Source organism: Alligator mississippiensis, chromosome 12 (genome assembly GCF_030867095.1).
Source record: "Alligator mississippiensis isolate rAllMis1 chromosome 12, rAllMis1, whole genome shotgun sequence".
NCBI lineage: Eukaryota > Metazoa > Chordata > Crocodylia > Alligatoridae > Alligator > Alligator mississippiensis.
The window spans coordinates 62,912,608-62,938,430 of record NC_081835.1 but is presented as its reverse complement, the minus strand read 5'-3'; the positions used below and the strand labels follow the sequence as shown (position 1 = coordinate 62,938,430).

General features: G+C 50.5%; 1 long non-coding RNA gene across 3 annotated transcripts; it reads left to right on the top strand.

Annotated features, from left to right (window-relative positions):
- Positions 1 to 13: 13 nt before the first annotated feature.
- Positions 14 to 24,209, top strand: LOC106738031 (uncharacterized). 3 transcript variants are annotated; one of them, XR_009455943.1, is made up of 4 exons: positions 14 to 111; positions 2,390 to 3,918; positions 4,102 to 4,436; positions 4,968 to 5,353. It is a non-coding gene; the product is annotated as an uncharacterized LOC106738031 (long non-coding RNA). The 3 variants fall into 3 exon arrangements; XR_009455944.1 differs by lacking the exon at positions 4,968 to 5,353 and adding an exon at positions 19,968 to 24,209 and having other exon boundaries at positions 14 to 3,918; XR_009455942.1 differs by having other exon boundaries at positions 14 to 3,918.
- Positions 24,210 to 25,823: the final 1,614 nt, after the last annotated feature.

Sequence of the window (25,823 nt, the reverse complement as noted above, 5' to 3'; positions counted from 1 at the left end):
CCCCGCCCCGCAGCACGGTTCGAGTCTGCACTCCCGCTTCGACCTGCATTCGGGTGCGGCTGAGTGCCCGCCTCGGCTTGGGTTCGCATTTGGGGTTGCGTTTGCATTCAGGTTTGGGCTTGGAGTTAGATTTGGGCGTGGGTTTGAATTTGGTTTTGGATTTCAGCTTGGGTTCAGGCTTGGATTTAGATGTGAGTTTAGGTTTAGATTTGGGCTTGGATTTGGATTTGAGTTTAGGCTTGGATTTGGATTTGATTTTAGACTTGGATTTGGGCTTGGTTTGGATTTGGATTTGAGTTTAGGCGTGGATTTGGGCATGGGTTTAGGTTTGGATTTGGGCTTGAGTTTGGGTTTGGATTTAGATTCAAGTTTGGGCTTGGATTTAGACTTGGGCATAGGTTTGAGTTTGGATTTGAACTTGGATCTCAGCTTGGATTTGGATTTGGGCTTGGGTTTAGGCTTGGACTTGGATTCAGGCTTGGGTTTGATCTTGGGCTTGGATTTAGACTTGGTTTTGGGTTTAGGTTTGGGCTTAAGTTTGATCTTGGATTCAGACTTGGATTTGGGTTTGGTCTTCGGTGGAAGCTTGTCGTGGGTTTGGACTTGGGCACATCCCTGCTGTTGCACAGTCCTTGGAGGAAAGGGGCACCCGTCGCTGTGGAGCCTGGGAGCGAGGGGCTCGGCCCCTGAATCGGACCCTGCTGGACCCGAAATGCTGGAGGCTGCCAGCGAGAGACTGGGAGGGAGGAGGCACAGGAGTTTTCCAGTCTCCAACCAGAGAGCTACGTTTTTATGTTGTAAAGTGGAGGCCGTGTTTATAGCATTTGTTGAGACCACATCAGAGCTGGCAAAACTTCACGTTGGATCACTTCTTCTCTGCAGGGAGCTGGCGTGAGGGTGTCGTGACAACCCAAAGACGCGCCAAGGCCTACAGCAACTGGAAGATGAGCAAGCACTGTTGAAAATGTATCGTGGAGGGCAATCTCCTCTGCCCATCTTACTGACCTACTTATCGTTACACAGAGATACGCATTATTGGCTGGCTCTCACCACAGTCACATGAAAGTATTCTGAATATCTCTGCCAGCCCCGTTGTGATCCCACGCTGATACTATCAGGAGCTTCTTCACAGGCAGCAATGTTTCTGGACTACTAAAACCTGGTGAAGGGGGGAGGAGAAACAGGGCCCACTTGCTGCTGTGGGAGTACACAAGCGAGCAAAAGCTGTGGGAGAAGAAAGCACACGCTCTGACACAAATATACACGTGGCAGGGTGGAGGTGGGTGTTAAAAGGAGGAAAAGCAATAGATTAAAACAATTCAGGCTCCTAAATGCTGCCTGGCAAACAGGGCTTCATGTCCAGGCTGAGCCCGCAGCCCATGTGGATCAGTTTGCGGAGTCGGTGCCTGTGTGGATGTGAGAGAGGCAGGGAAAAATAGGTAGATGATTTAGTTTCTTGGGCCCAGATCCTGCATCTGAATCCATGCGGGCTGCCCCGGCACCTGTGTGATGTCCCTGGGAAACTGGTGGCTATGAAGGATGTTAGCTACCTTTGGGACGTCAAGCCCAATCCAAGATCAAACCCAAACCTAAATCCAAGCCCAAATCCAAATCCAAGATCAAATCCAAGTCCAAACCCAAGCTCAAACCAAGAGTGAATCCAAGTCCAAGCCCAAGCCTAAACCCAAGCTCTTCCTCAAGTGTCCAAGCTCCGCCTTGCTGGACTTGGATTAACTTTCCCCTTTTTAAAGTTTCTCTCCAAGTTTCCTTATCCCCTCATTTCCAAGGGCATTCCTGCTCCCCCATCAGAGCTTGTTTGCATAAAAACCGAAACGTGGAGGGCAAAAGTTGTGTTGATTTTGGCCGCAGGCGGTTGAATTGGCCGGAGTAAGGACACCTGCTTTCTGTCACTGAGCCCCACGCTCTCTGTGGACCCATCTCTAATCCGTACAGCATATGTCCCTGTAAATGCTTTCCAAAGCGCTGCAGTTCTTCACGCCTTAAATCCTGCCTCCAATAACTCCCAGGGAGCTGATTTTCAGGGCCCACCTGACAGTTTCTCCCATTTCTCTGCAATTCGATGTCTGCTGCTGGAGGTCTGGAATATCCGAAGCACCCACACTATCCCAAGGGGTTCCCAGTTTGCATCGTAGTCAGGATTACTGTGTGCCACCCCCCTGAGCTGGACTCTGCTTTCACTGCACCTTGTTTTGGCACTGGTGGCATTACTACTGCTTTGCACCAGGTTCAGAGAGGGTGGAATCAGGCCCTGAGTCCTCAGCAGGTCTTTTCAAAATAGCAAACACTACCATTGGCAGTAAAAAATCACAAGGAGATTGAGAGCAGGTAATGGGAAAGTGGACGTTTTACTTCAATCTTCCTTTTTCAGATGCAGCAGCCTTGTGTTGAGTCAGGAGCACCCTGAGTTCAGTGAGAGGAGCAGGCCTTTCCCACGTGGGCATTTCTCAGAAAAGGGGATCTGAGAACTAAGCTGCTTCGATGCTGGAAAAGGGAGACAAGTGCAGCTGTTATTCTTCTTACTCCTGGTCTATAGTATTATACCATCCAATATCATCTCACAACTGATCTCCTGAGTCTCCCCAGTGCTATCAAGAAACACTACTGTATTAGCCTCTAGATACTATATTATATTAAGCCTTTCAGTTTACATCATATAAAGCTTTCCAGTTCCTCTGATTGGAAATGTGAACTGTACGGATGAAGTTTGTGGGACTCTGGAAAGCCCCGCTGTTCATGTTAACCTGTGATAGCCCTTTGCATTCTCCTCTGACATTTGCTTTTTGGCAATGGGGTAAGCAAGCAAGCCACGACTGATCTATCACGCTGGAGCTCACGTTAGGTTCTCGGCTCTGCTTGCAAGACTGGACTGCCATTATTCAAATAAAATTCAAATTCCAAGACAAAAGAGTCACTGGCAGAAAATAATGGCAGCAAATATAGTATCAAGCAGCGAGTCTTTCACATGCTTGTTTATAATTCTCTTTTAAATATTTATTCCCTAGCTTGAGCAACATGGGGGTGGATCTTAACCATCATCAGTAGCTAATAAACACAGAGAAGGGAGTAATTTCTGATGCTGAATTCAAAGCTGGGACATGGTCCTGCACATCAGTAAGTGGAGATTTAAGAATCACTGAAATGCAGGTGGTGCTGAGGTCGAATGAGCAGGGAGAGACCTTTTCCTGCCCCTCCTCGTCTGAATGAGATTTAGCTAAATATATGCACACTTACATGCTTTTAGCAGAACTCTCTAGGTGGTTCGGTGTATTGTGCATATTTAAAATTGCAATGGGACGACTTAGATTTATTCCAAAGTGCCTTTGAGATGTGCTAGATGCACAGATCCCTGTAATTCGGGCAAAGCCTACATCCAGCTGGGCCCTATTCTGCATGGGCGCTACTACCAAATCCTGGATACTGCTCCCTTTTAGGGGTCCCTGGTACCCACACAGTCTTCATCCATTCAGTGCAGCTTAGTATGAATATAACTAGCTAGCTAGATAGCTTTGCACTGTATTTGCTGTGATTGTTCAGTCTCTCTCTCCCCCTTCCTTGAGCACGGCTATCGAAAATGAATGCTCCTTCATTCTTGCGGTGTGAGAGAAGTGACAGTTACACAGAAACACGGCCTTGGCATGTAAAGAGCGGTGCAGGCCAGGGGAATTTCCTGTGACTTCAATCAGGCCGGTCGTGGGGGTGGAGGTGGCAGCTCTGGGAGGACTCTGCTTTGCCATTTCGCCTCGTGATTCATTGTGAAACCACGACTCTCCCCTTCACTTCTATTTATTTAGCTTGGATTTATTAGCTCCCATGGAGGAGAGAAAGCAGCAAGCGGCAAGCTCTTCTTGATGAATGGTCTCACATCGAGAAGAGAGAGAGGAAACACCTTGCGTGCAGGTGAGCAAAGCAGGCAGAGGGGAGGATGAGCCTAGGAAGAGAGGGTGGAAAAGCCCTTCTGGGATGGTGGAGGCAAAGGTGTATTGTGTCAAGCATCCTACCTACAGCTGAGCTGAGAAAGAGGGGAAAGGCTGGACTGCCTCCCCCCATCCCTGCTATCAGCCTTGTGCTATTTCTATGTAGAGGATCCCGTTATGCTCCACGCTGCCTCGCAGAGCATCTACCCTTGACTCGCTGCCGGGCCTCTGCCAGCTCCCACCCCGTGGCCTGCCTCGCGCCACCTCCCGCCAAGGGCACTGTGTTGAAAGTAGCAGCTGGTTACGTGGCCTTAAAAATAAAAGCAGCAGGAAGCGACTAGCAGTGCTTCTGCCTCGGCGGCGTCAGAGCGCGGACGAGCATCGCTGAGCTCAGAAACTCCCGACAGCTCAGCCTGCCTCCCGCTGCTGGCAGGAGCTACAAAACCCGAGACCAGTCGGTCCACCGCAGGACTCTCCCCGCACCAGAGCTGATCCAGGCAGGTTGGTTTCAGAAAGCTTTCCTTTCCTCTATCCATCCAAAGTGCCTTAGGGACCCTCCGGCTCAGCAGCCAGGCGCTCTGCCCTCTCCCGTGGCCCACGTACCGCACTACAAAGGTTACGTTTGCTCCCAAAGCCGACAGCTGCTGAGTTCAGATCTGCACACAACTAATACAGCTGGAGTCTTAGCCACATAGAGGGGATGGCATTATGCTGGAATAACGTCCTTCTCCATAGGAAGGCAAACAGTTTTATTGGCACGAGACACATCTTTCCCAGTATAAATGCATCCATGGGATGGGTTGGGTTAATATAATAGCGTCAATAAAAGCTCCCGACCCTACATGGCAGAGGTAGAAAAGATGTGTAACCAGACTAGATCTGTGCTGGGTCCAGGGAAGACCTGCCTGAGAGTGCTGAGGGCACGAGGGGGAGGAAAGCAACAATGTGGTGGCTGAGAAATGGGTGCGTTTTTATGCTTGATGGTGAATGAAGGGCCTGGTTCATTCTTATCACCTGCCCTGCTTGCTTTAGCTGAAAGGAAGCAGCAATTGCAGCTGGGCACCGCCAAGCCCCTCATTCTCATGGACATGGATTCTGTGAAGTGGGACTCTCATCATACTGGGCTTTCGTTTAACTTCACTGGGACACGGTCAGTGGTTGTGTCAGACCAAACCCTACCCACCTTGGATGCTGTATCGACCACAGATAATACAATGCAGAATCAGCAGCAGACGGTTTATGCACGCAGGTATTTTCCAGGGTTATTGTACTGTGGTGTGTCATCCCTACTGAGACAAAGCGGGGCGGTGGGATTTTGAACCCATGGGCGCATGCTGCATCGGTTTATGGCACCCTGAATACAGCAAGGCTTTTTGCGACAACAACTTCCTGCTTTAGAAATCACAGAAATCATAGACAAGGAGGGTGGGAAGGGACCCCAGGAGGTCGCATCTAGTCCAACCCCCTGCTCCAAGCAGGACCATCCCCAACTACATCACCGCAGCCAAGGCTTTGTCTACCTGGGTCTTAAAAACCTCCAAGGATGGATAGTCCACCACCTCTCTGTGTAACCTGTTGCAGTGCTTCACCACCTTCCTAGTGAGAGAGTTTTACCTAATATCCAGCCTCAACTTCCCCTGCTGCAACTTAAGCCCATTGCTCCTTGTTCTGTTAAAATGGCGACATGCCACCAAGGGCCCGACTTACGAAGGCCAAGCTAAGTGTGGGTAATGCAGCAACTGGGTGACAAAGCCAGACCGTGAAAAGAAGGCCTGAGGTGGTTGCATTGCTCCAAATTCACCTGGTCAATATTTTTCCAAGACTCCAAAAGGATAACTGGCTGCTTGAGGGGATATGACTGGCCACCAGCAATTAAGAGGTAAAGCTGTCCTGCAAGCATCTGATATTGTCCAGAAGCTTCCTGTTGTGCGATCTTTACTGAGCTATGGATAAGAGAGGCTCTTCCTCAGTCCACTTGGAGCTTATCATGCTCTGCATTTGCATAGCATCTTGTATCCCCGGGGCCCGAAGCCTGCAGCTGGATCCACAAGCTCCCTGTTGTGTTCTGCATGGATTCAGGGCCTGTGGCCAATTGCAGGATTGAGCCTGAAGACACTGCCTGCATGACTGACCATCACCTTGCACAAAGGAGCCCTCATCAAGGCTCAGGGCTCAATCCTGTAGGTGCCATGCAAGCGTGGAACCACAGAGCAGCTACCCATGCATGTCAGGGCATTGCCTGCAAATCCTCCTTCAATTTACCCACAGGTTTCTGCATTATGAAGCTGTGTGTGAAGCAAGGGGTTTTCTTGGTGCCTGACATGCTAGAAATGATGAGAGAAGGGCTTGGAGGAGATTGCATAGGCATAGGTTTATAATGGCAATTAGCCTCAAAGCCCACGATCAATGCTGTCCTGACTGGCTGCTGATTTGGGGCACTCAGCTGGACACAGGCAGGAGCCTGTACTGAAAAGAGACTAGCACCCCAAATCTCCTTGGCAGTCAATGAGAGCTGTGGGTGAAGAGCCCCTCCAAAGCCCAGGTCCAGAGCATCTCATTTGGAGGCCCCACTCGGTTCCTGGTTCAGCTGGTGCTGTTAGCTCCCATCAGTACCTCGTGCCTGGGAGCTGGTGCAAGAACACACTGCTAGCAAGTAAAACCTCAGACTAGTCTCCGGGATTGACACGACACCTCGTTTGATGAGTGACAGAAAGGCTTTATTTATACCAAGTATTCAAAGTCAAATAAGCCCAAAGCAAAGTCCAGTAATTAGTTATAGGGTGATGATTTCTCACCAAACCAGCAATGAAAAGGGGGTCTGTTTCTCCCCAACTTCTCGAGGAAGCTGGGCGCAGCAGCAGTTGGTGTCAGAGGGATTTCTCACTCTTGAAGCACGTGCTGTTAGCCGTCTCAGTGCTTTCTTATACCCTTAGCCCAGCATCTTCAAAGCAGTCTTGTAAATGTGTAAATCAAGAGAGCCCCAAGCAGTACTTGATAGGAAAATCCTGTTAATCAAACTGCTCGTTATTGGTTATCAGCAGAGATTCTGGTTTTCTCCAATTAAAAAAAAAAAAAAATCCCCAATTTTTGGTTAAAGAAAAGTAACCTTAAATCCACATTTTTCCATGGTTAAAACAAAACACTGCTATATATATGCATGAGTTATATATATAAACACACACACACATATATACATACACATATGTAACACTAATATGTGTATGTGTATGTATATGCATGTTTCATTTTAATATGGAAAAATGTGGATTTGAGATTACTATTTTTTAACTGGAAATTGGGGATTTTTTTAAATCAGAGAAAACCAGGATTCCTGGTTATCAGAAAGTCCCAATTGGAATGAATTGCCTTCCTCGGTGACAAGAGGTTATCCATTTCTACTGAGTTTGGAACATATCAAGAAACTGGTTAACAACCAGGAAAAACACAAGTGTCCTTGGAGGATCGAGGGAACCACTAGGCAAAACAAGGTAAATCAGGAGGAGACACCTATCACATATGGAGAATGGCTCTTCCTGCACGTCAGCATGAGTTAATTGCAAAAGAAAGGAGAGTACGGTAATATTTACCATACTAATTAATCAAGGATAGACATTTCACCCCGTTACATACCAGACAACCAGAAGCCTGCTTGAAATCATCATGAATATAGTAAGATAAGCTGGAAGGGATACCTCATTATTTCTTCTTAGGTGGCCTAGCTGTGAACTAGCATCCTCTTGCACTATGCAGTTAGCATCAGTATTTTGTATTTTAACTTCTGTGAGTCGGCCCCATCTTAGCATGAGATTCAGAGTCATCACATGTGTACGGCCGAGCCCGGAGGAAGCCTGCTGGGGTGGAGGCTAGCGGTTTCCTTTGGCTTCTAGCCACATCACGGGGCACTTGAGCCTTGGTGCACACAGAGGAGGAGGAAGAGGAGGCCTGAAGTGTCTGCAGAAAGCAGCATGGGGAGGGTTGACAAGTGGCCTCTGCTCTCTCCCCTGCCTGGCTGCAGGGGACGGCGGGGCACAGGAGGAAAGCAAGGTGCACGGACCTGTTCCACTTGCCGCATGTGGCCCCACCACCTGCCAGGGGGATTTCGGGTGCTAGCCCCTTTCAGCACAAGGTCCTACCTGTGTCCAGCTGAGGATCCCAGGTGAGTGCGAGGAGCCCTGGAGTCAATGCAACTCTCTTAGAGCCGTGATTCTCAACCTGGAGAGCCGCAGGAGCCTTTTAAGGGCACTATGCAATATGAACGCCGCTCAGCGTACAAACACCTACACGTGACTCGCACAATAAACCCAGAGATTGCAAATCACAATCCCTGGTGCTGGGAACAGTCTGACCTGCTGCGGTCTGTTTGAACAGAAGAATTGCTTGTTTTGTCTTTTTTTTTCTGTAGTCAAAGAACGAGCGAAAAGTAAGAGCTGGTGTTTTGCAAAGGGTACGTGGAGTCTAAAAAGGTTGAGAACGGCTGTGCTAGAGGCGAAAGGAGGGCACAAGCACATGCGGATGTGTGCTGCCACTGCCAGGTGGTTTTCACCCCGTTGCTGACTGTCCTCTGAATGCAGAGGAGAGACTTTTCTGCTCAGACCTCCTTAGGCCTGTCCTAGAGAAAGAGGATAAATGCATTATGTTTAACCCATGGCATCCCCGGCTGTACCGAAAGCAAGCACCTGTCATATTCCCAATGTTTAAGAGCTACAGAGCATCCTGCTTCCTTGTGCGTTATTCATTCAACCCAGCAGGAAAAACCCCTCTGGCATCCTGTCTCTTTGCCCTCTACACCCAGCTGAGTCAGCACATGGATCTAGAGGACTGTGAGCATAACAGGGTGGCTAATTATGGCATTTTGCTCTTGGCTTATTCACACAGCCATGAATTCTTGAGGCAGGTGTCATGCCAGCAACGTGCGAGTTGTGAAACTTCAGAATACCGTAGGGCTGGATCAGCCAGAAATCAGGATGGCTCAGCCATGAACAAGACCATTGCAGGACACAGCAGGCTGTTCAAAGACATGGGGTTATTCTGCCTCATTTAGCCACCAGAGCCCTTCCTGCGTGGCCTGAGATGAGGTGCTCCAACCCCACGGAAGAAAAAGACACGCTATTAATTGGTTTTATAAAACGTATATGCATTCCCTCCCAGTGGAGGTCAACAAAAATGGTTTGGGGGCTGGGGCACATGACTTAGGAGAGGCTGAAGAGAAGACCGAGGGGGATTGAATAGCAGTCTTCACCTCCCTGCAGGAGGGCTGCAAAGAGGATGGAGCTGGACTGGCCTCAGTGGGGGCAGATGACAGGACAAGGAGCAATGGGCTCAAGTTGAAGCAAGGGAAGTTGAGGTTGGATATTAGCAACCACTAAAACTTTTTCACAAGGAGGGTAGTAAAGCACTGGAACAGGGTCCTAGAGAGGTGGTGGACTCTTCATCCTTGGAGGTGTTGAAGACTTGGGTAGACCAAGCCTTGGCTGGGATGATGTACTTGGGGCTGGTCCTGCTTTGAGCAGGGGTTGGACTAGATGTGCCCTCCTGAGGTTCCTCATTTTCTGTGATTTCTAGGATTAATTTAATACTCTATTTCCAGGACGCAGCTGAAACAGAACCGCAGACAGCTGCTTTCTTGCACTCAGAGGCACTTTCCCCTTTGCTGTAGGCAAAAACAAGATTAACACAAGACATGATAATCCGCTTCAGCAAAGTCAGGTAACCTGCCCCCCACCTTCACTGCACGTGAGGGTCTTTCAGAGCTGGAGCCTAGGCTGGAGGGCTAGGACAGCTCCACTGCTCCTGGGTGGCTTGTCTCTATTACGCAGCCACTGGCCTGCTCTTCTTACAAAAAAAGAGATTTCAGTTCAGATGCCTTTTGAGATGCACCCCTCAGATGGATGGCCTCACACAATGCTGGTCTCCAGACTCATACTAACTGAGGGCTTGGCACGTGGCTGAATTGTCCACAGCACTTGTGAGTCCCTACCTATCCCCTCGGAGTCCTTCCTCATTTGGTGACTACCAGTTGTGGCTTAGTGTTTGAGCACCGGATCGTGGGTCCTTGGCAGCCAAGCAAAACCACCTCGGCTACCAACATCTCCACCCCTCGGACCGGAAGCCGGGTGAATGAATGCACGCTACGTTGACTCCGATAAATAATAATGCATTTATTTTAAAAATATTAGCACCTCCCCCCAGCAAGGGGATCATCAAACTGCTCCGTTTGTTAAGATCCAGCAATATATCAAGACTCTCCTCCAAGAGTTGGTAGACGGTAACCTTAATATTCTTGGAAATCCTAATACCCAAATGACTTATGGGCTCTGATTGCCATTGAAACTGCCATTTACTAACCATATTCTTCGTGGTATAATTTAGTCCAGGTAACTCAGATTTAGTCCAATTAATTTTATGACCAGATAAACCACTAAAATGGTTAATTTATGATAAGAGGGCAGGAACTGATCTTTCTGGCTGTGATAGATATGAGTGCATTATCTGCATACAGCAGGAATTTGTATTCATTATCTCCTGCCATAATAGTTTTTATATCACCCTTTATCCTTATAGTGACAGACAGCACTTGCAATGCTAAATCACATAGGAGTGAGCGGGGGTAGGGCTGGGAAATAATGGGCACTTATAGGGTTATAGAGACAAAGAGAAGTGGGGCTGGAAGGGACCTCCAGAGGTCACATCTAGTCCAGCCCCCTGAGGCCGGATCAGCCCTGTCCAAACCATCCCAGATGACCATAATCGAAACTCTACCTATGATGACCATTAGGTCTGTGTTGTGTTAACGCCCAAACTTACCACACATTAAATGGGGGAACCACAGCAGCCAATGTCCTGCCCATGGCAGCCAACGTCCAATGATATAAATGTGTCTTCTGCAGGGTTTGAATTATGGGGGGGCTCAGTGGGGCTAACCCACCCCATAAGAGATGAGACCCCCCTATAAGATTTGAAAATCATAACCTAGGGGCATCCCCGATTCTATTAGGGCGTCATGATGGGCAGCCCAATTATTTTTTGCAGACCCTCCACATGAGTCAAAGTGTGATTTAAACCCTGGCCTTCTGGATCTGCCTTCCGAGCCTTGCATTTCCTTCTTCAAAGATTGCAACTCCTTGCAGTGAGAGCCCCGCCGCCTGCCCATTTCCACAGCCTGATCTTCACAGGCAGAAATGCTGTCCTCTGCTCCCTGAACCAATTTCACGAGGCTGCCTAATATATCCCCAGGAGCCCCTGGGCGTCCAAGGATGCATATTAGCAAAAACTTCCTCACTGGGAGGGTGGTGAAGCACTGAAATGGGTTACCTAGAGAGGTTGTGGACTTGTCTCCATCCTTGGAGGTTTTTAAGGCCCAGCTTGACAAAGCCCTGGCTGGGATGATGTAGTTGGGGCTGGTCCTGCTTGGAGCAGGGGTTGGACTAGGTGATCTCCTGAGGTCCCTTCAACCCTCATCTAATATGATTTTACAATGGTGGCAGGGAAGGTGAGGAGAAGAGAGAGGACTTGGCTTGTGCAATACAGGATGTGGCTAGGGTGACATCTAACATGAAAATTACAGTGGATGTAGTTCAGCAATTTGCTATAAATGTCTAAGCAGGCCCCTCCTGAAATAGCCAAACCCTGCTGCAGATGCCTTGCATTTTTACCAAGCTGGTTGGCAAAGACACTAGAGCAGGAGGGTCACGTTGAGATAAAAAGCAGGTCCATGTCCTTCTTCCTTCAGATCAGCTGTTCTTCAGCCACAGGATGAGAAACAGTGCGCGCATGAGGACTTACCTGGCTGCGTTGAAGAAGGCAACCCCCTCCAACCAATTCAAATGCATTTAAACGGTAGGGGAGAGACGCCAGCAGCACCAGACCTGATGTGAATCTTTTGGCCGTCGATTGAGGAGAACAAGGATTACACCACGGCAATGACCGGGACCTGGGGATGAAGGGACAATAAAGAGGGCACCAGACACCGGGGCCCAAGTGTGCCGGGTCACCCATAGATACATACACTGGGCAGTCCTAACCTGGGAAGTCCTTCCTCCCTTGCTGACAGGTGGAGACCTGGAGCGGCGAGATAAATGGCTCATCTAAAGCCAGCAAGAGGGACTGGCCCAGTCTCAAGCCACCAACTGGACCCAGTGAAGATCTTGTTAACTGGTTACTTTCTGGCTCTCTTACCAATGGCAGCATGGTCTAGGCAGGGCCAAGTATCTCTCTTGGGAGGTGGCTGCTACGTGTCAGTGATCCACTTGGACGCTGTGCCCATTTCACAGCAATTTGTCCACGCCCAACTACAACCTCATATTGGAAGAGCAAAAGGGAGGATATTCCCTGGATACAGCCTCTGAACCCATCCCAGGTGCCTTCCGGATGAGCGGGCTCCTCTCGAATAGACAGGAGATGTCTCCACGGCGGAGTGCCCTACCCACGGGCGTGCATGCACAAGTCTGCTTGCTGCAAGCTATCGGCTGCTTCTTGTCCCTACGGGAAAAGGCCATTCAGAAGCAGGAACCCTTCCCAATATTTAGTCACTCTGAGTTGTCTCTCCATCCAAGCTCTCGCTCCCAGCGTATCCTGTTCGATAATGCCATCTAGAGGCAACATGCAGACCTCCCTCACCAGAGCACTGCACCCTCCCCAGCCTCGTTGCCTCCCACATCCCTATACAGAGCTGTTGCTGTACAACACCTTCAGGGTCCCTAAGTGCCCCCTGACTCCCCACAGTAGTCTGCTCCACGTGCCCTGGTAGCTTAGAGCACGTGCGGCGTTTTCATCTTTGGAGGAACCTGGAAACGGACATCAGGGGTGATACCTTGAATGTCACCGTACATTTAACAGCGGCCAGCACGGAGGAAGTGATCCATGTGGCCAGGCAGAGGATTCAGTGGATCACAACCCACTTTGGAAACTATTTTGCAACTCACTGGTCAGAACATGACCAAGAGATGAACGGTTTCATAGACATTAGACATCGAGGCTGACATTGACTTTGACACTGACACTGACACGGGGGTGGAAGGGACCTCGTGAGATCGTCGAGTCCAGCCCCCCATGGTTGCATGAGAGGAGACTGCCAGTCACCTGCAGTGTTGGCTGCCCAGCACTTCTTGCTCTATTCCCTATCTTCCTTACTCAAGCAACTCAGATACATTTATTTAAAACTGTGCTGGGTTTTGAGGCACCATCAGAGACTGTGTCCAGCCTCTAGGAGCTCGGATGAGAGATACCCCTGCAGCTCAGCAGCGTGCACGAGGACACCTTCACAGCAAACAGGACGTATCTGATGTAATACACTTTGGACATGTTGTGCACCATAACTCCCGAGGCCCCGATTTTTCAGAGATCACCTGACCGTTTGCCTCACATCTTTTCCCCATCCCTCTGCAATATGATGTCTGGTCCTGGAGTCTGGGATGTCTGAAAAGTGGAGCGCCCGCACTATCCAAAGGGGTTTTCAGGGAGTTGGGATCACACCCAATGGCCTATAAACAGCACACTGCAATCTATTAAGCTGTGCAAGCAGACCAAAAAGGAAATGAAGTCCTTCCTTGCAAACAGTCCTAACAAGCAAACACTTGTTACCAGGCACAGTGCTGGTAACTGTGTGCCAACCCCCCGAGCTGGACTCTGCTTTCCCTGGTTTGACCCAGTGCTTTTCTTGGCATCAGTAGAGTTACTGCTGCTGTGCACAGAAATGAGAGAGATGAGAATCAGGTCCTGTATCGTCAGCAGGTGTTTTCATAGCAGCAAACACTATGGGCTCCATCTAAGCAAGTCCAGTAGGACCAAGGGGAGTTTGGTCTCCATAGGTTTTGCATTGGCTTCCATAGGCTTTGCAGACTTTTGCATTGGCTTCCATAGGTTTTGCAGAGGACACTAATGGAAACATTTTGGCTTGCCACAGAAAAGAGCAGTAAAATTCCCAAATCACTCTGGGCTGGTGAGAGACATTTGCAGCGTCAGGGCCTGATGCTGTATGGTGCTGAGCACCCTCAGTTCTCATGGGCCATAAAAGTCGCTAGTAAATTGAGAGCAGATAATGGGAAAGTGGGCTCCACGTGGATGTTTGAGTTCAATCCTCCTTTTTCAGATGCAGCAGCCTCTAAATTCATCCCTGAACTCAGCAACAGAACAGACCTTTCCCACATGGCACTTATCAAAGAAGGGGCTGCTGGTTCGTCTTATTACTATCTCTCCTAAAGAGGCCCTGATAACTAAGCTGCTTTAATGCTGAGGCAGAGAGACAAATATAGCTGTTATTCCTCTTACTTCTAGTTTGTAGATCTACGCCATCCGATGACCTCTCATAGCTGGTCTCACGAGTTTTGCTCATGCCACAAAGATGCCTTATTGTATTAGGATCTAGATCCTGTATTATATTATCCCTTTGGTCTGCAACTTACTGGACTTCCCGGTTATCCTGATAAAGAACTCTGCACCCTACCACAAATGGTTGTAGAAATGTGTACGCGCCGTGCAGTTCAACCTGCGACAACCTGGAGCACTTCTGCACTGTCATAGTGACGTTCGGTTTTGGCAACGTGGTGATAAGAAAGTTGCTAACGATCTGTCACCTTGGGACTCAGGTTAGTTAATGAGCTCTGTTTGCAATGGTTGACAACCATTATTCAAATAAAATTCAAATTCCAAGGTGGAAGAGTTACTGACAGAAAATGATAGCAGCAGATACCGTATCAAGCAATGATTGTGTTTCACATGCTTACTTATAATGAAATGTTAGCGTGTCTTCTAACTATCATTCCCTTCTCCTGAAGCCCGCTGATGGATTAGACTGAGCAACACAAGGGAAGAAGCTTAATAGTAGTCTGTAGCTTCTAAATAAAGAAAAGGGGTTGTTTCTGATGGCAAATTTGAAGCTGGAGCATGGGCCTCAGTAAGTGGAGTTGCTGTGCTGAGTTCTTGCACAAAGATGCGCGTGCAATAGTTGCCTGCGTGTGACAGCTCAGGGATTAATTCCAGTTTAATAACTGCTCTCGAACCTATAACCATGATCCTCAAGCATGTGGGGTTTGCTTCACAATCCCTGTTACTGCAACTGCTGCTGAGCCGGGATGAAACGAAGAGGAACAGAGTCCTACAGCTGCCCCTGTGCAGAGTAGAGACAGGCCTTTCCCTGCCTCTCCCCTTGGGTGAAATTCAGTTAAACTTGTGAGTCTCAACCGCGGGGGCATGATATGAGATCCTCTGAAGGGTGATGCAGCATGCTGTGCAATATTAGCACTGATAAGTGTGCAAACACCTACACGCGAGTCACAAGATCGACCCTGAATTTGCCAACAGGAATCCAGAGCGGCAAAAACATCCTGGCCTGTCTGTTGTGCTCGTTGTGAGTTCTTTGCAACACAAAAACTGAGAAGAAACTGAAAAAATGAGAGAAAGCTAAGACCTACTGTTTTCTGAAGGGGCTGGGGGGCGGGTCTGGACTAAAAAGTTTGAGATTGCTAAGCTAAACATATGCACATGTATGTGCTTTCAGCAAAAGTGTACAGTGTGCTTTAAAATTGCAATGTAAATATTTAAGTGTCTTTCCAAAGTGCCTTTGAGTTGTGTTAGATGCACAGACCCCTGCAATTTGGGCAATGCCTATACCTCGCCAGCCCCACACTGGTCCTAGAGACAGGACCGACTTCCTATTCTGTCTGCACAGTGGGCCTTGGTGTGTGGGTGCTGCTGCCAAATCCTAGATGCTGCTTCCTTGGGGGAGACCCCGACACCCAAATCGTCTCCACTGACTTCAGAGCAGCTTAGGATGGGAATAACTAGCTAGCTAGATAGCTTTGCATGTAATTGCTGTGATTTTTAAGTACCTTGTTTCTTGAGCATGGCCATCGAAGGAAGGTTTCTTCCCTGCCATGGCATGAAAAAAGCTAAAATTGCATAGATCAGGGCCTGGGCATGTAGCGATGTAGACTGGGGGAATTTTTCAGTGCTGAAGGTGGGCTTCCAGCCATGCCTTTGTTGACTCCAACCCAGTGACCTGCCTCACATAGTCTCCTGCCAAGGGAACGGTGTTGAAAATAGCAACCATTTACATGGCCTTAAAAATAAAAGGAGCAAGACATGACCGGCAGAGTTTCTGCCCCAGCGTTGTCAGAGAAGAGCTCAGAAACTCCTGACAGCTCAGCCTTCCTCCTGCTTTTGGTAGCATGCAATTAATACAAGGGTAGTTTTATTCATACCGCATCACAAGTAGGGATGGAGCTATCCTAGAATAGCTTCCTCCCACATAGTTTTATTGGTGCGAGGCACCTTTTTTCCAGCACTAGTGCGTGCATAGGAAGGGTCGTGCTAGTATAACGGGATCAAATGCATGTCTCTCCTTAACTGCCAGAAAAATGGTGCATCCAGACTTTGAAACTGTGCTACGTCCAGGGCGACACCTGCCCGAGAGCGCTGAGGACAGAAACAGCAAGGTGGAGGATGGCAAAGGTAAAATTTGGACTGGCTTACATATATTGCAATAGTTTTGGCACCCTGAATACAGCAGGGCTTTCTGCAGGAACTCAAGCCTACTCTCTTGAGAACAGACTATGCACTTGGAAAGGGCCTGGCCTCCAGACGGAGGCCAAGATGCATACGGAGAATCCACCCCTGCTCGGACGCAGCTAGGTGTCAGAGTCAGGTTGGGAAAAAAAAAGGCTTCAGGTGGTCGAACTGCTCCAACCCACCTGGCAGATGTTTTCCCAAGACAGGAGGAGGAGAACTGGCTGCCCGAGGGGAAATGACTGTGACTGGCACTGGATGCAGCTGGTCAGTCTGTAAATGGGAGGCTCTTCCCTTGTCCAACTGCTATAACACTGTGTATTTTTATAACACCTTTCATCCTGGCAGCGTTGCATGGATTCATGAAAGGTGGCACAGAGGAGCCTAGGAAAGCACCGTCTTCAGGGGACGGATGGGGAAACTGAGGTGCAGAGCGGCACAGAGTTGTCGGGGCAGAGCCTGGGGGAGAATTCAGGCTTGGCCTCTTGCTCTGTTTGCTAGCCCACCATCAATACACGCAGGCCTGTGCAATCAAATCTGTGGCTGGCTGCGCTGTCCTGGGGTTCGTGGCGTGTTTCCTCCTCCTCTTGCATCTCTCAGCATCCCCCTTCCTGCAGGCGGCATTCGGTCCTACCTGGAGGGCACACGTCAAGCTGCCCTCTCCTCACCCACTCCTGCTTTTCGTGGCGGCAGCAGAGTATCCCGGACACACGGCTATTTGTTTGCAGAGCTAATTAGCCCAGGGCAAGCTGTTCCTGCGGAAGGAACAATTAGCACATTCCTGCTAATCACAGCTCTCGAAGCTCCTAAGACATTTGGCAAATGCATCTTAGCAAGCTCCAGTCCTATGGACGGCTTCGTCCGTGCATCTGAGCCTGTTTCATCTCTACCCCAGAGCCCTCTGCCAAGATACTTAATCCCACTGCGTTACTTCAATCCAGCCCAATATGTGAGGATTTGTGCTCAAACAGTGCTGAACCAAGGCTACCTTCAGCTGAGCAAGGAGTGCCATCAAGTTCAGTGGAAAGCCCAGTTGTATCGGCTGAAGCACGTGGGTCGGTGTTTGCAGAATCAGGGCCCCGCCGGCCATTAGCCAAGCTGTTATGCTTGTGATTTGGTATCTAAATACTCTCTGAAGCCATTTCCCAGCTTAGCCTGCTGCGTGCCTGGGTCAGGGACTGTCTGATCTCATCTTTTCATGAAAAATAACTGGCCTCCCAAAATCTGAGCTTGCCTCCTACGTACAGCCTGAGACTGGAAATCCCCACGCGCTGAACCTCTAAGAGACACTGCATCAGCGGCACTGAATAACCCTCTGAGTAAACTGATAAAAGCCCTGAGCTGGATCCAGCCGACTCTGAAACAGAAATCTGCCTAGCTACAGCCGGCTCTCGAGGCAGCCGTGCTGGAAGCTTTCTCCCTTTTGCAACAGGATTTGGTTTTTCCTTATTTCTAATGCAAATGAGATCACATCAGCCATTTCTCATTTCTTCCATGCCAAAGAAAGGTGCTGGATCCCTGGCCCTGGAGCCTCGATGGACCTTGGATGGCCAGCTTGCCTAGGAGAGTTATCTTGGGGCAAAGGACTAACTTACTCTGTCTCCCAGTTTAGCTTCTAAGGCTGCCAAAAAGAGCGCCGAAAGGCAGTGCTCCTTGATATACATCCCTTATACTCCAGGCACCTGGTGACAGATCTGAGAGCAAGACTTCATGTCATGCAAACCCCTGTGGAGAAATTCAACGGCAGCAGCTTTTACTCCCTGGGAGCGTCTACATGAGACGCTTACTGCGCATTACACGGTGCCATAGCATGTCAAGGCCCAAACCGCGCTAACAGCCTACTGCGCCGTGTTATTAGGCGAATGCGCAGTAAGCATCACTAAATAAGAGTGTGCCGGCGCTACTGTACGGTAACTCTAGGTGCTACACCTTTAATTAGTACTTTATTAAGCCAGTACTAAACTAAACGCACGGTATCTAAGGTGCATTAATGAACATGTAGACGTGCTCACTGTTGACCTAGGCAAGGTTCAAAGGAGCATCTTCTGCAATCCTCCAGAGCAGGCCAAGCTGCCCATCTAAGGAAAGTCCAGTCTAGACCTCCCTCCCCAGATCCACCCTCACTGTCTTCAGGGTAAGGAGAAGACAGCAGGCAGTGAACAAGCTGTGGTGCCGGTATGTGTGTGTTTATAAGCGTGAGTATTAATAGCACAGGTATGTGCTATTAAAAGCACATAGCATTAATAACACTGACTTGTGTAAAGAAAGCCATTCTTCCACTCCATTCAGCACTGGTGAGGCCGCACTTGGGCACAGTTTGGGGAGCCCGGCTTGAGGAAATTGGAGAGAGTCCAGAGGAGAGGCAGGAAAGTAGTTTAAAGCTGTAGAAGGAAAGGCTAGACGACCTGGGAGTATTTAGTCAGGAGGAGAGAAGACAGAAGGGAGGATGGATTTGGGTCTCCAAATCCCAAAGGGTTGCAATGAAACAGATAGAGACAAACTTCTCTGGGGGCAGGACAGAAAGGAATGGGATTAACATTGCAGCAAAAGGGACTGAGGTTGTGTCTCAGGAAGAGGTTTCCAACCAAGAGGTGGTTCAGCGCTGGCACGGCTTACGGAGAGGCTGGGGCGGCTCCATCGCTGCACGGTTACGGATGCAGCTTCGACCGACCCATGTCTGGGCTGGTTTGGGCAGGGATGACCCTGCCTTGAGCAGGGCACTGGGCTGGATGAAGAAAGCACCTGGTGGTCCTTAAGGCTGGGCTGGGGGGGAGAGCAGCCAGGGACAAAATCTGCTCAGCAGGTGGTTAGAGAGAAGAGCACTGGTCACACAGGCCTCTCCGCCTGGTAGGGATCCCCGTGAAGATAGGTTCCTTTGCAAAAAACAGATCCTCTTCTATAGCAAAGATTGCAGAATTAAAGGCGGGAGCTAGGCATAATCCCCAGCTGGCCGATACTGAAGTGGATTAGGTCTAATGAGACAGCAGCCAGGAGGCACCGGTGATTTTGCAGGTGAGAGAAGGGGAGGCAGGAGCAAGCCTGAACTCATTGGCACTGCACACACACATCATGCTCCCCTTGCAAAGGCATTCCCTCTCCCTTAGAAAAGCAATTTCATATCAGAAGGATCAAGGGATAAATCAGGCCTGGCTCCCGGGAGCCCTCCCGCAGGTAAATACAACCTCGTTTGCACTGGTCTCAGTCTGGAGTTATTCCACTTATTTCCCTGGAGCGACCCTGGGTTTACACAGGGGCAGAGGAGATCACAGTTCTCCCAAGGTCACAGCTCCCATTCGGGGACCGAAGCACGGCCGCCTTCTCAAACAGCTCCATGAAAACCTGCCCTTGAATGTCTCGGTGGAGCCATTAGCTGCGGGGCTGCTCGGCAAAACCTGCCCCATTCTGAGTCAGACTGGGACGGGACCTCTTTAGAAAGACTGGCTCCAGATGTGAGTGCTGAGCGAGTGGGTGTTTTAGCATCAAGTTTGATGAGCCTAAAAATTGAATCTTGTTTCATTCCTTGTCTTTTAGGGGCTGGGCTGTGTTGGATGGGATGTCTTCATGCCCTGCTTCCTAGCCGCCGGCTTGTTGTGATGCCAAAGCCAAGGCAGCACAGGACATGCGCTCAGCCGCGACACACGTGGAGAAGATGCCTTGGGCCAAACAAACAGCCTCTCTCACTCTATTTTGCTTCTCATTGATTGATTCCTATTAATGACTCCAGCTAAAATATTGTGTAGCTGCTCCCTGCCTGAGAGAATCAATGGAGCGGCGTTAGCGAGCAATGCAGAGGAAGGAGCTCCCAGGTCAGCTCTCCTGGACAGCCATCTGCGGGGTGCTCCATCCGCATCTTGCTGGGACCCGTCTCCTTCTTTCAGGGGAGAAACCAAGCCTGCCCTCGAGTCTTTCACCAGGACTAACACGCATCGCCGACTTGATGCGATACGTAAACAGTAAGGGGCCTTTTAAGCCGATCGACAGTATTGGAAAACTTCCCGTGTGTCTTCAGAGATGGGGTCAAACTCTCATTAGTTTCTAAAAGCTTGGAACCTTTCTCTTATGGATTGAGGAACCTGAACTGTGGCGCTGGGGAAATTCAATTAGTTACAACTGATTTTAACCCGTGCTCGTCCCCGGAGGTGTCCCAATCCGCCGGCAGCTGTGCTTGGACCTCGAGGCACTTTCTGCCCCTGCCTCGGGCTAGCTGGCCAGCTGCCGACTCGGGCTCCAGATCCAAACTCTCCTCCCGGCGTTCAGATGCGGTTCCACCGTGTGCATCCGTGGCGGAGAATAACTCTCACCTTGCTCCGCAGTGCCCGAGGAACGGTATCCTCCGATTACCCGCCGGTCAAGTCTCAGCTGGGACTCGCCTCGCTTGTGCTGGGGCTTGCCCGTGGCTGTGTCAGAGGAAAAGCGGGAAGCCTCCAGCAAATAACATGACGTCAGTGCCACCGCACGAAGGCCCCGAATCCATGAAACGGGGGCTCTGCTCATGCTGCTCTTTGGAGAATGGTTGCTACATATTCCTGGCAGTGGAGAGGCTGCATCACCTGTTTGTGCCTCTATTTTCCTACCTGTAAAATGGGGCTAATGAGTATCACCTTCCTTTGTAAAGCACTTGGAGAGGTGAGGAGCTCAGTGTGCTCACAGCCCTTCCACAATGAGATTCCTGAGCCATCAAGCCAAGAGTCTCAATGAGAGAGGAAGGGAAGTCCAGCAAATACATGCAGGCTGCTTTGCGACCAAAACCCCTTTCAATTCGCTTGCTGGCTACATGCCCTTCTGTTTCCCTTCCTCTGGAAACTGTAGTATTAGGGGACTAAGAGTGAGACGAGGCGGCCAGTTGCTTTCCCCAGGGCCAGAGACCAGCTGTGAACGCACACGCTGGCTCCTGCTGACTGTGGCTCCCACCAACCCTTCATGTTATAAACCCTCTGGCACGATATTCAACATATGCCTGCAGACTTTGTCACCCAAACGTGAGCATCCTCCTAAGACCTTGGACACGGCGTGAATGGCCTTGAGCTGGTGTGCGACACTCAGGGCCTGGCCACGTGTTCAAATGAAAGCTGGGTAGAAACCAGCTATAGAGGTGTCGTACATTTTCAAGCACAAACTTGGTAGCTGGTTGGCTCTTCTTATAGCTGCCTAGTCGTGTGTGTGATGTGAGCGTTACTTTGCAAGTGTGGCCAGTCTAAATGTATTGCACGCTTCACCTGTTCATTGCGTGATGTATGTAACGTGCAGCAGGGGCACCAAGAAGGGGAAGGCACTGCAGACAGGAGATGCTGAGGCTGCTCTATGTCACACCAGGGCCTTGACATAGCTCCAGAGTATGGAAAGCCCAGAGCTGGCTTGAAACCCCTCTTATTCCACCCTGCCTTGTCGTGGGAGTAAAATAATGGAGAATCTGCCCTGCCAACACTCTGGGTGATTAACTCTGGCCTTTATCTGAGCGCTGGGAGCTTCCGTCCCCCCGCCCCGTATCCCTCGTGCAGATGGGCCGCTTGCAAGACCGTCAGCACGACTTGCTGTCACGCATCTCTTTAATGCCTAAGGTGGCAGGGTGTCCTGCTGAGACCAGCGATTGTCACCGAATCAAAGGGAGCTGGAGAGAGCCGGAGGGAACACAAAAGAGCTGCAGATGACAGGATCTCGCTTGTGTGATGGAGGCGGCTGCATGCATGTGAGCCCCCGCTGCTCACAGGATGGCAAAGCCCAATCCTGTCCATTCAATTCTATGCAATTAAAAAAAAAAATCAACCCATTAGGGTCCTCTCCTCTGCTTTGGCTTCTCTATTGGCACCTTTGAAGAGCTTTGATATCCACCCCATGTGCTCCTGGCCAGATGCAGTGGCTCCCGGGGCAGGGGAAAGACAGGGCTCAGAGGACAAGAGGTTTCTGAGCTGGGAGGGAAGCATACTGCTACGGCGCAGTCGCCTGCCTGTCTCCGGTGGATCCCTGCAGTCTTGTGCTGCGGCAGAGCTGCCGGGACCAACGGAGGAGATGGCTTACCCCGCTGTGCCTGGCATGGGAGATGCAGGGAGAATGCAAGCCAGAGCCTGGCTGGGGTGGTAGCTTTCCCAGGCTGTGCGTGCTCGTGCCCTTTGTGCATGGGTGGCTGTGCATTTGTAAGCACCAGTGCAGGCTTGTGTGTGTGTGTGTGTGGGGGGGGGGAGATTGCATGCCCCAGATGGTTGAGTGCATGTGTGCATGCACACGTGTTCACATGTGTGCATACAGCCATGAGACCACACATCAGTGTTTCAGGGCCAGTTTCTAGCCTCATCCCAGCACCGCCTGGCAAACCAACCCTCCTGAGCCAGGACGTCGCTTCCAGGCAGCCCCGACAACTCAGTGCAGCCGCTCTTGGCGGAGGGAATGAGAAACATGAGGCACAGAAGCAGCTTCCCCTTCTCTTACGTCCTACTCATCATCATCTCTCCCTGCTTCCCTGCCAAGAGCCATCGGGAGCAGTTAGCGTGATGAAAGCCACATGACTTGGGGGATTGGGACTAAAAACCATAGACCCACGGCAGATAAGAGACACATTTGGCGTTTCCTCCTCTGAGCTGACAGCTCTTCCCAGGCCTCCCATGGAAGGGGATGTTATCCGCCAACCTTTCCTTGCATTGCCAGTTAACTGTAGGCATCAAATGAGAATTGTTATCGTGATCACGAGGCTCTGAGGAGCGAGACCCATCGATCTAGGCCCTTGGCAATCTGGAAAGAAAAGAACGAGATGCAATGAGCAGTCCCTTCTGCATGCTCAGCCCTCCAAATGCAGCTCTCTGCCTGCCACGTCGAGTCAATAGAGGAGAAGCACTGGGGAGATGAAGACGGGCATTCACAACCCCGTGAGCCGCGTGTGTTTTTTCCCAGTAGACCAGCCCTTCCCGGAGCGGTGATCTTTCATGGGTTGTGCAGACGCGCGGAGAACTGGCGCTCAGTCTCAGATTTCATTTCCTGCCTCCATGCCTCTGCAGCTTCATTGTAATGATATTGTAAGCTATTCATTGCGCTGCCTCGTGCCGTCCAGGAGAAATCACTTTATTGTCAGAGCAAGTCATTGCTCAGGGCTCCTCTCTGACTGCCAGGGAGACAGCAGCGCTTCACAGGCATAAGGCATCTCAGTGCTTTCCATCTCGCTCCCGGGACCAGCGATGGAGCTGCAAGCAGCCTCTGCTCCTCCATCACCGGGGGAAGACACGTGGGTCAGTGTGCACAGTCGTGCACAAATGCATCATATACATGGGACAAATGCCAATAAATCTACGCCCGTGTGCTAGGGAAGGGACAACCCAGGAGCAACGGGCTGACTGGCTGATGCACGTATAGCTTTGTAGGCACATGTGGGCAGTAGCCATGTGTGTATAAGTGTGTGTATAGCTGTGGACATCGGTTGTAGTTGTGCATCCAACTCTGCATACAGACCCGTCATGGTTGACTGTGTGCATCTATATACTGCCTGTGAGCATCTAGTTCTGCGTGTGCCTACATAAGAATTGCCATGTACTGGGTCAGTCCTAGGTCCTTCTAGCCCAGCATCCTGTGTCACACAGGGGCAGAGAACTGATGATGAAAGGCAGCATGGGCAGCATCTGTCCAGGGTTTTTCCCCCCACTCTTCCTCTCCCACTTGCAGCCTCCAGCATTTAAGGTCTGATTCAGAGGCCAGGTCCCCAACTCCTGTGTTCAATAGCTACCAATGCCCCTTTCCTCCAAAAATGTGTCCATTCTCTTTTGGGGCCTCTGTAAAGCACCTCTCTGGTCACTAGCTGTGTGCAAGTGCCTGCATTTGTCTGTGCACGCACAGGAGCTCCTTATAGTTGCGTGTGTGCATGCACAATGGTTGTATGTATGCACGGCACCGGGTCTCTGCTCATTGGCTTTGTGCATGTCATCGCTGCGTGTGTGTGGCATGGAGTATATCGGTGTGCATGCATACTGCGGAGCAGGTCTTGGGTTGCACTCTGCGAGTGTATGTGTGTGTGTGTGTGCACATGCACACGCAGCTGCTCTGTAGGCTTAGATCTGTGCGTGCAACATTTTTCTGAGCAAAACGTGGCCTCCCAGTCCCACGGCCCTTGTTTCCAAGGCAGAGATGGCATTGCCCAAGCCCGACTTCTGAGCCAGGAGCCCCGCGAGAAACGGATGTCAATACCCCACGCAGCGAACAAACACAGCTTTGGCCGGCGCGCTCTCTCTCTGGAGCAGGCCTAGGCCTCTTTGTGTTGGGAGTGAGCACTAGGCAGGGGCTGGGAGAGGGGGTGATGGGGTGGGGGGAAGCAAAGGCAGCCGGCATCTCCCAGGGCAAACAGGAAAGATTAATAACTAATTAACTGGCTGAACCAGCTCAAGGAGCTGCTTTCTCATTCCCGGGTTGTGCCAGGCGCCTCTGTGCAACCTCCCTCTTTTCTTCCCTCTGGCCTCTGCCGGGAAGAGCCTGTGGCTGGTGCATGACAGAAATCCTAATGAAAGCAGCTCTCCTTTTCTAGCCGGGCTGGCTGTTCCCAGCTGCCGTCCTCCCCAGCCTCTGCCCCGCCGTCCGCAGCTGAGCCCTGGCTCGGCAGGCAGTTTGGGCAGCGCCCGACCCTTTGAGCTCTGTGTCCTGGCAAGCCTCTGGCTTACTGATGGGCTGTCTGCTCGGGGAGCTGCTGGAGCTCAGGTGGACGCTGGGCATTGCATTGCACCACGTTGGGCTTGGGATCTGCCCTGGCGAGGATCACCCAAGCAGAAGCCAAGTGGCAGGGTGGTCCCTGACGGCTGATTCTTGCTTAAAGAGAAGTGATGGAAGCGGAGGTGGCAGGGAGAGAGCGCCGGTACCCACGAGGCTGCATGCACCGCTGCACCCCGTCATCCCCTGCAAACCAGCTGCCAAAGCTTTTGGGCGCAGAGGGGGTGCAGAAGGTATTTCCCTTCTGCTCCATCATTCTTTGTACATCTCACGCACTTGCTAAAGTCCCCCTGCATCCCTAGCAGGTCTGTGGCCCAGCTGCAAAACAGCACATATTAGGGGTGGTGCAGGCACCTTCCCTGGAGATGTTCAAAAGGAGACTGGACGTACACCTTGCTGGGGTTATTTGACCCCAGCAGTCTTTCCTGCCCAGAGCAGGGGGGCTGGACCCGATGATCTCACAAGGTCCCTTCCAGCCCCTAAACTTCTTGAATTAAGGGGTTTATTGGGTCAACCAAAACACCTTGTTGAAGCCATTCCCAACCATGGCAGATTCTGCTCCGGGCTTTTCGATCTCTCTTTAAACAGGAAAGCAAAGGAGTGCCACAGAAGAGCAAGCCCTGCTGGGCGAGGATGCAGAAGGGAAAGGTTTGCTGATTTTGCTGTCCTCTGTTTTTAGCAGACGCTCTCTGCCCCGTTTCACGTGAGTTC